This window comes from Tachypleus tridentatus, chromosome 3, assembly GCF_004210375.1.
Source record: "Tachypleus tridentatus isolate NWPU-2018 chromosome 3, ASM421037v1, whole genome shotgun sequence".
In the NCBI taxonomy this organism is placed as follows: Eukaryota; Metazoa; Arthropoda; class Merostomata; order Xiphosura; family Limulidae; genus Tachypleus; species Tachypleus tridentatus.
This window is the reverse complement of record NC_134827.1, coordinates 1,902,623-1,911,497: the sequence shown is the minus strand read 5'-3', so window position 1 is coordinate 1,911,497 and position 8,875 is coordinate 1,902,623.

Here is an 8,875-nt window from a genome sequence, read left to right as displayed (position 1 = left end):
AACTGGCTCATCTTAGTAGCTATTTTCCAGAGTAATGTTGCTTCTATCTATCTACTCCGGACACAGATGACCCTCAAAAAACAATTGATGCCACAAAGCTCTTCAGATTTAGGATGTGATGTTTCCTTCAGAGGTTGAAGCACGTTTGACATAATCTCCTGGTGGTAGAAGAGCATCTTTTGATGGGACGGGTCACTAGGCCTTATTATTCCTCAGACTTTGTTTCCTTCTTCAGTAGCATCAAGAGTGGTAAGAATGGAGGTTGCTGGGCAACCATAAAACTTGATTCATGTGTAGTTGTCACTGGTATTGTTGCTGGTCCACCTTAGTACATAGATCCTCTGATGTCCAATGTTGATTGTTGTAGTCCTTGGAAGCTAGAGAGCTAACCTTATCACATATTCTGTGAACTTTCCCCTGTTATATGAATTAGCTAGCAGTGCATTCTCGTATATAGGCTCGAGCAATGTGGATGTTAAGTCAATCCTGGATGTTCCAGCTTTGGCAGCTTCACTAATCTTCCCCCTTCAAGAAGTCCTGCAGAATCTTAGTGACTATACTGGAAAGGATTCACTGAAACTTCTAGTCAGATCAGGAACACTGGGTGGCTGAAAGAAAAGAAGCTGCCCAAAGCCAAAACTTGACCTTAAATGCCAAAAGTTCAAGTGCATAATCAGAGAATGGACCAACTTTAATTGATCTGAGGTCCAACCAGTTACGTGCAAGTTAGGCTACATTATGATGTCTGGTTAAAACTATGAACTTTGTCAAATGACATGCTTACAGGCTTAGTTTATTCACACCCATTCTCACCAATAAAAAACTTTCTGGTCCCCTTTCCTGGATTTTTCGTTCAACCAGTTACCCATGGCCATACTGACTACTTGTCCCTGTTGGACAATGGAACATAGTGCCAAACTCAAACCCACCATCATTTCTCACTTATCTGATTATCATACAGACACTACTTAATCCTAGAAGGAAGGAATTAGGATAGACTTTCTAAGAGTCAAATGCATGAATTTCAACTCTGACTGCTCACTCACACTTGCTGACTCTTTTTATTGTCATTTCTTTAGGTCTTTCTTCCATTTATAAATTGTAATACTTTATGGAGCAAATTACAAGGTTTCGTCACATCATCGGTTCTTTCAACTCTCCACATCCCTATTACATTTACAGCCAGAATTTTTATGTATTTAAACTAGTTGTAATGAAATGCTGTTAAGAAAGTGTTCAGTAAAAATATTTATTAAAAATAGCTTGCCTCATTGAAAATATTGCATTCACAATCAAATAAAACACTGGGTGCAACACATGCGTATGTTTCTTATGATATTTAAGTCATCATTGTGAATATCCAGTATTTCTGACAGTTCCACTCGTATATGGTTGATATCTCAATTTAATTTAAAATGTATTTGCACTACACTTATTAAAATGCCAGGTAAAACTATCAGAACAACAGGTCAAACTGCGTTTTTGAATTCCAGATAAAGTTGTTTTGTTTTTTCACCCCAGTGTGAGTCCCTTTGCCACCATTGCGTTTTTTTCAATGAAAAATCTAAACCAGCAAAACGTCTCAGAGTTGAAATTGAAACAATCTCTCGGCATTTATGTGATGTGTGATACTTAACCTATATTTTCTTGTAACACCACGTTGTTTGTCACATTCAACGTCATAATTATTAGCCAAGACCAGATTCTTTATCTTTGGTTCGCTTTTCATTTCTTTGCCTGTTATTATTATTTATTCCCATTCAATGGTACCCAGCTGGAACAGCGGTAGCTCTTCGGATTTATAACATTAAAATTAGAGACTCAATTCCCCTCGGTAAAAAAAGCATTGAGCTTGATGTGGCTTTGCTACAAGAAAACACACCTGTTCACAGTGTTTGTTCATTTCATTTGTTTTGTTTTTTATACATCGGTGTAAGGCTCTGTGTAATATTTCCAATATGTACTTGCTACCCCACACGTGTGTGTGTTTACATACACACATTTCTATATGTGTATGCTGCCATTGTACTTCATCAAGTACCCTGGAAATTTATACATTCCCTTGCTTGACAACTTTGGCAATATCAGTTACCCATGGAAACTACGCTATAATGACGGCTATCTTGGGGCTGTTAAGCTCAACTCTATTAGGCTTCATAAAATAATCACTTAAAATTCGGATGAATTAAGATGTTTAGACTAATAGTCAATTTACCAAGATTAAAGCATGTGCTGCTGTTACTTTACTCGCATACGAACTCAGAGCTGGTCCCTCTTGTCACCAACAGATCTGATATATCTTTCATGATCTTGATAAAAACCAAAACAGCAACTAGGTGGCATATGCTACACAGCTCTTGAAATGATTTTCTCGAAATCTTGGATTTGTACTTAGGGCTTAGGTATCATTTAGGTCAATAGCATTCCAACTGCTTGGCCAGAATACACGCTACTGACTTCAACCTAATGGCTCAAACAGCAAAGAACATCACATTCTTTAAATCACTTCGTACACAAATTGACTGTCTTAGCTTCTATGATCACTTTCTTTTGTACTGATTGAGAGGCTGAGATGGTATCTTGACTGCCATTTAGCGAACGGCAGCAGCTTCTAGTTCCAGTGAATTCTCAATGTTCAAACTATGACCCAAATTATGCTTAGTTGTTTTATCACTAAAGTACCATTGATGGATCAAATTAAGGAAATGGTGGTCCATTTAGTTTCTCATTAGATTACTTAGGTTTCCAATTCCAAGTGAAATTTAACTTGAATCATTTGACTGAATGCTGACACAACTTGTTGTTGATATCAATGGAACAAATATGTAATCTTTAATGGAGATCACAAACAGAAATCTATCGAGTCCTAATACATCTTTTGCTACTAGGTTTTTTTCGGGAGTTCTTGACCACGTATTTTAAGTTCACACCGTTTTCTTAGTGTATTCCGAACTGGCTTGTGTTCATTCTGTTTTGTTTGTTTTTTGTAATAGGTTCTTATAATGAGGTACAAGTATGGAAATTTTAGGCAGATCAAACACTTCTAAAATTTATTTTGGGATTAGTAAATGTATTAAAAATATTGTATGGTTTGCGACTCCATTTGCCGCAGAATTCTTAAACCTATTCAAACTACTAATTCCTCCCTTATATGTTTTATTCTTGTCTGACTTGAATCTTCAACATTCTTTTTTTTTTTTGTTACTCTGAGCTGTACTTTTCTAAATATCCCTTTAATTGAGATTCCTATCATACACACATTATCCATTGCATCTGGGCAGTTTTTAAGCTTTTTTTAAAGTCTACTGAGTGTTGTCTTCACGTGAAATTGATATGAGCAAACAAATTTGTCAATAAGTGGCAAGTCTTTAATGAACATTAAATCACTTAACTGCAACTTATGAGCCACACAGTATACTGCTACAAGGTGTTTTATCTTTGTTATTTGCAATGCTAAGCCATTAACCGTGGTGATTGTTGCTGTAGCTGCATCATTTGCAAGGCCTGCAGGTAATTTCACATTTTCCAGGCTAAATCTAATTTCCACAGCTCACTATCAACACTTTTGAGATAGCCAGAAGCTGTGATGTTTTCCATAAGAGCTATCATGAAGAACGGTTTTTTAATTTCATTGATTGTTTAAAAATATTTTCAATAAATAATCAGTTTTCTCTAATGAACCTATCGGTTGAACCGTCAATAAAAAATAAGTTTTGACATATATGAAAATATCTTTACATATACAGTTTGCAGTGTTGTTCACAAATATTTTGGATTGCTTATTATTAATGTTTTTATCTTGCATTTCAACATCCAAGTTGCATCAGACTTTATCATCCTCTTAATATCACAAATGTCTCGTTATTTTTTGCTGTATATGTATAGTATATTACACTGAAAAATGTTTTAAGTTATTTAAACACACTATTTGTATTTGTATTCTTTATAAATTTCTCAAAAAAAGTCATTACAGGTTTTCATAAATATGTAGTTCTTCAGTAGCTGTGAGATGGAGTCCACATATGTTACGAAATATAAAAGTTTCATGACAAGTTTCTTGTAGCCAGTAACAATACAATATGAATTGTTACATAAATGTGGAAATTGAAAACTTTAATTTGCTACACGAGGACTCGTCAAACATAAACCTTTTCTGTAAAATTTTCGTGTTCTGATTCTTACTGCGGTATTTTTATCAGCATGACTAGACGAAGCCCATTCTGGTGCTTTTAATTTCGTAGTTTTGCTGTTGTTTGAAGTTACGATTTTTTCATAAGCCTAAATTCTAGAAACTGCAGTTTTAACCGAAACATTATTAGTAGAGCATTTTTATTGAAAAAATGTTCAGTGTATTACATTATTATGCGATTATAAAAAATACAAAGAAAGAAATCTTAAAACTTTTGATGACAATCGTAGTCTGATATGTGAGGTGAAAGATAATACAATGGTAGGTTCTGTATTTAAATTTCAATCTCCACCAACTACGTTATTGGCAGTTTTGCTTCTCGAAAAACAAAGAATAGCATTACACGTTTCAAAAACATGGTACTAAAAATATTTAAGTCTTCAACACTCCATAACTTAATATATGACGATTAAAATATTTTAACTCATTAAAATCTGGGCAAGTGTTACCGAGAAGAAAATCAGTGTGAAAAAGAGATTCCTAATGATAGCAGGTGGGTTAAGGCGTGCGACTCCTAATCTGAGGGTAGCGGGTTCGCATCCCCGTCGCACCAAACATGCTCGCCTTCTCAGCCGTGGGGGCGTTATAATATTACGGTCAATCCCACTATTCGTTGGTAAAAGAGTAGTCCAAGAGTTGGTGGTGGGTGGTAATGACTAGCTGTCTTTCCTCTAGTCTTACACTGCTAAATTAGGGACGGCTAGTGCAGATAGCCCTCGAGTAGCTTTGTGTGAAATTCAAAAACAAACAGTCATAATGATAGGCTTTCAAACAATGAATATCACTTTCCTGGTCATGTTAAAGGGAGAAGGTTGAAAACATTTTTCATGCTCTGCCTTCATGACAAGAGAAACCTAATCCATTGTTGCACTGTGATTCCAAGACAACTGCATTATTTTGAGACATAAACAAAAGAAGATGTAAGATTACCTTCACTATCTGAGCTGAACAAAAAAATGGTTAAAATTCTTTCAACTAATCACTTTACTTTTTACCCATCCTAGATGAATGTATCTTTAAGCCCTGGCCATAAGTGAATAATGACAGCCTTTGCAGTCTCCAGGAGTGGATTGATGATATCCAGAGCTATTCTGTGTAGCTGAGACACAACAATCCTTTTTTGGAGTTTACCCTCTTCTGACTGGTTTTTCTCTGAGTGGCACACACCATACAATATTTTGTTTCTTTAATTGTTTGTCCTGAAATGTCTTAATTCTTAACTTTGGCATCTGTCCTTTGATCGAGTCACCCTCGATGAGGATTCCTGTACGTGGTGAGGGGGACCTCCCAGGGAATGTTCTGTTCTTTTAGTTTACTTCCTCTGGGATCTAAACATTCCCCCACGTGTTTTCCATGCGTGGTGAACCCATGAGGATCCTGGTGGTTGAGGGGTCCAACCCTAACACACCACTTTTGCCTTGAATTCCTGTAGACAGGCGGCCTTTGGGTGGCCCCTATGGTCATTTGGGCTAGGGCCAACCAAGTGTCAGTGTTGGATGTTCTCAACAGCTGTTGTGGGCATTGTATCTGATGCTGGTGTTTGGGTATAGTGCTCACGAAATCCTGTCGTTGCTGCAGTATACTTGTTTGGCATTGAAGTGCATTCCCTCGAAGGACTCCATGGTGGGTAGGGTTAGTGGGCTCCAAAACATTCTTTTTTATTATGAATCCTACAAATAAAAACTTAAAAAAATAGTGAAGAAACAGTTCTTAGGTAAATGACCACATCTTGAAGGTTTTGAGCAGTAATCTTAATCTCTAACACCTGTACCTCATTTTCTTATACTGCATTCTCTTTCAGACAAACTTTACGGCAAATGTCTCCCTTTTTCATTCAAAATGGACTAGAAGGACTTGCTGGCTTTCCAAAGTCACTCAAAAAGCTTTGCTTCGGTGACATATTGGTGGAAACATCCACATCTCAACAGAGTGAACTCCTCTTGCATTCAAAGGCAATTGGGGATATATCTATTAAGGTTATGCCTCATGCTACTTTGAATTCGTCACGAGGAGTAATTGTTGAGAGGAATTTGAAGAACATTCCCGAGTCAGAGATTTTCGCTGGTTTCTCCACCCAAGGAGTTTCTGTAGTGAGGCGTACCTCCACTTGCAAAGATAGAATTACAATGCTGACCAGTGTTGTCATTTTAACATTTACATTACTGCATCCACCCGCCACCATCAAGGCCGGTTCTATTAACTACTAGGTAATCCATACATTCCAAACTCTCTCGGGTGTTTCCAGTGTCAGCAGTTTGGTCACTCGAAGCCATCATGTCATGGTTCCTTGACGTGTGCTCCTTGTGGTGGCAGTGTGAAACGGACTCTCATTGCATCATTTGCAATGACTCTCACCAATCTTATTTTAGTTGATGTCCTAAATGGTTGAAAGAAAAAGAGGTGCAGCATTGGAAGACAAAACATTATTTACCCTGAGGCTCGAAAGTTGCTGTCCACCACTTCATCTTGGATGTATGCTGCTGCACTTTGTTCCACTACTACAGTGGAAGTGCAAACGGATCTCTCTGTGCTTCCAAATGAATCATTCTCAAACCATATATTTCCGGGTACAGGCATTTCCTTGGGTACATCTTCTCCCATCCCAAGATGCAAAACAAACATTCATTCATATCCTCAGTCACTGGAATCCGCTTGCAATAGCAAAGACCTGTCCAGTCGACACAGTGCAGATCCATGGAGGTCTAAAGACCTCTCTCGAATAAAGATAATAAAGAAAAAGACATGCTCGCAAACAGAAGGGTTCTCCACCTAGCTTGCCTACACATAAATAAAAGGGGCCACCCTGATACAATGGAACTGTCAAGGTTTACTTTCTAATCTGGATGACATCAAAACATCCTGTATGTTTTTCCTTACAGGAATTATTTCTGAAACCTGCCAATACAGTCACCTTTTGCCAGTTTTCTTTGTACAGAAATGACAGGCTGTGTGGTGGACGAGTGCATAGAAAGGTAGCACTGTTGGTTGATCAGCATGTGCCCACCCAATCTTTGCCACTCGACACACCCTTGGAGGCCGTAGCCATCCATGTTTTCTTGGGTCATACCATCACTGTTTGTTCTCTTTACCTGTCACCTGGAGAAACATATGATCAATCAGACCTTGATGCTCTCTCCCTTTTTCATCCTAGGGGACTTTAATTGACATCATCCCCTCTGGGGAAGTGCTTATATTGACACGAATGGCTGCTCTGTAGAGCATATGTTCTCTGATCATAACCTTTCTCTTTTCAGTACTGGTTATTATACTTATGTTCATGCACCTAGTCAGTTCTTTACTGCTCTTGATCTCCCAGTTTGCTCCCTTCACTATTCTCCCACTTTTCACTGGCCCTCTTTCACTGCTGTCGCAGAACTTGATTCTGATATTGTCTGTAAGCCAACAATAGACAGCTGTGTGGCAGAACTAACTGACTGTATTATACAGAGAGCTGCTCAGTATATTCCTGAAATCTCGATACGTTTTCCATTATATCCTCGTCCATGGTGGAATCCTGCCTGCCACATGACACTGAAGGCTTAAAAACAGGCCTGGGATACTTTTTGTAGGTATCCCAGACTCTCAAACTGCATCACTTTACAGCAGGCCGGTGCACATCGTCGTTGGGTAAGACATCAAAACCAGAAGGAATCTTGGATTAAGTTCACAACCAGTATATCTTCTACCACCAGTTCAAAGGTCATATGGGACAAGATTCGAAAGATCAGTGGGCAATATAATTCTGTACCCCTTTCAATCTTGTTTTCTGATGGCTAGGAAGCAGCTGATACCCAGAGCAGCACAGGTGAAAGCTTTCACCAGGTATCTAACACTTATGCTTCATCCTCCACCTTCTTAGCCATAAAGACTTGGGCAGAGCAATCACCTCTTTCCTTTCAAGCTGATTGTCTCTGTGACTATGATTGTCCCTTTATCCCTTTACACTCTTGGAACTCAAACTGGTCCTTCATTGGTCTAGTTGTACATCAGTTGGACCTGATGATGTACACTATGAAATGCTGCTATCTCCTGCTTCTCTTTTTATTCTTCTGATTGTTTGTATGGGTTCTAATGATAGCACTCCACCATGGACCACCTGATTCGACTTGAAACGTCAGTCAGAAAACCTTTCTGAAATGACAACATCTTGTATCAATATTCTTTGACATTGAGAAGGCTTATGATACAACATGGAGGTATGGAATTTTGCAAGACCTCCAATTATATGTGTTACATGGTCATTTGCCCATTTTTATTAAAATTTTTAATGGTCAGGCAATTCCAAGTTCGTCTGAGTTCAACGATTTCCCGTTCTTTTCTACAGGAACTTGGAGTCCCTCAGGGCTGTGTTTTGAGTGTCACACTTTTCAGTATAAAAATTAATGCCATCACTAAACAACTCCCTCTTACTGTTGCAAATGGGCTCTATGTTGATGACTTTCACTTCCCATGTCAGTTGTCGAACATGAGGTATATTGAGTGGTAGCTACAGACTGCCCTTAATTTTTTATTGAAGTAGACCACAGCAAACAGTTTTATTTTCTCCCTCTCTAGAACCGTTTGCATGCACTTTTGCCACCAGTGAAGTGTTCACCCTGATCCTGAACTCTGTATCGGTGAAGTTGAGCTACCTGTTGTCCCTAATACGAAGTGCTTGGAGCTTATCTTTAACCATAAGCTGACCTT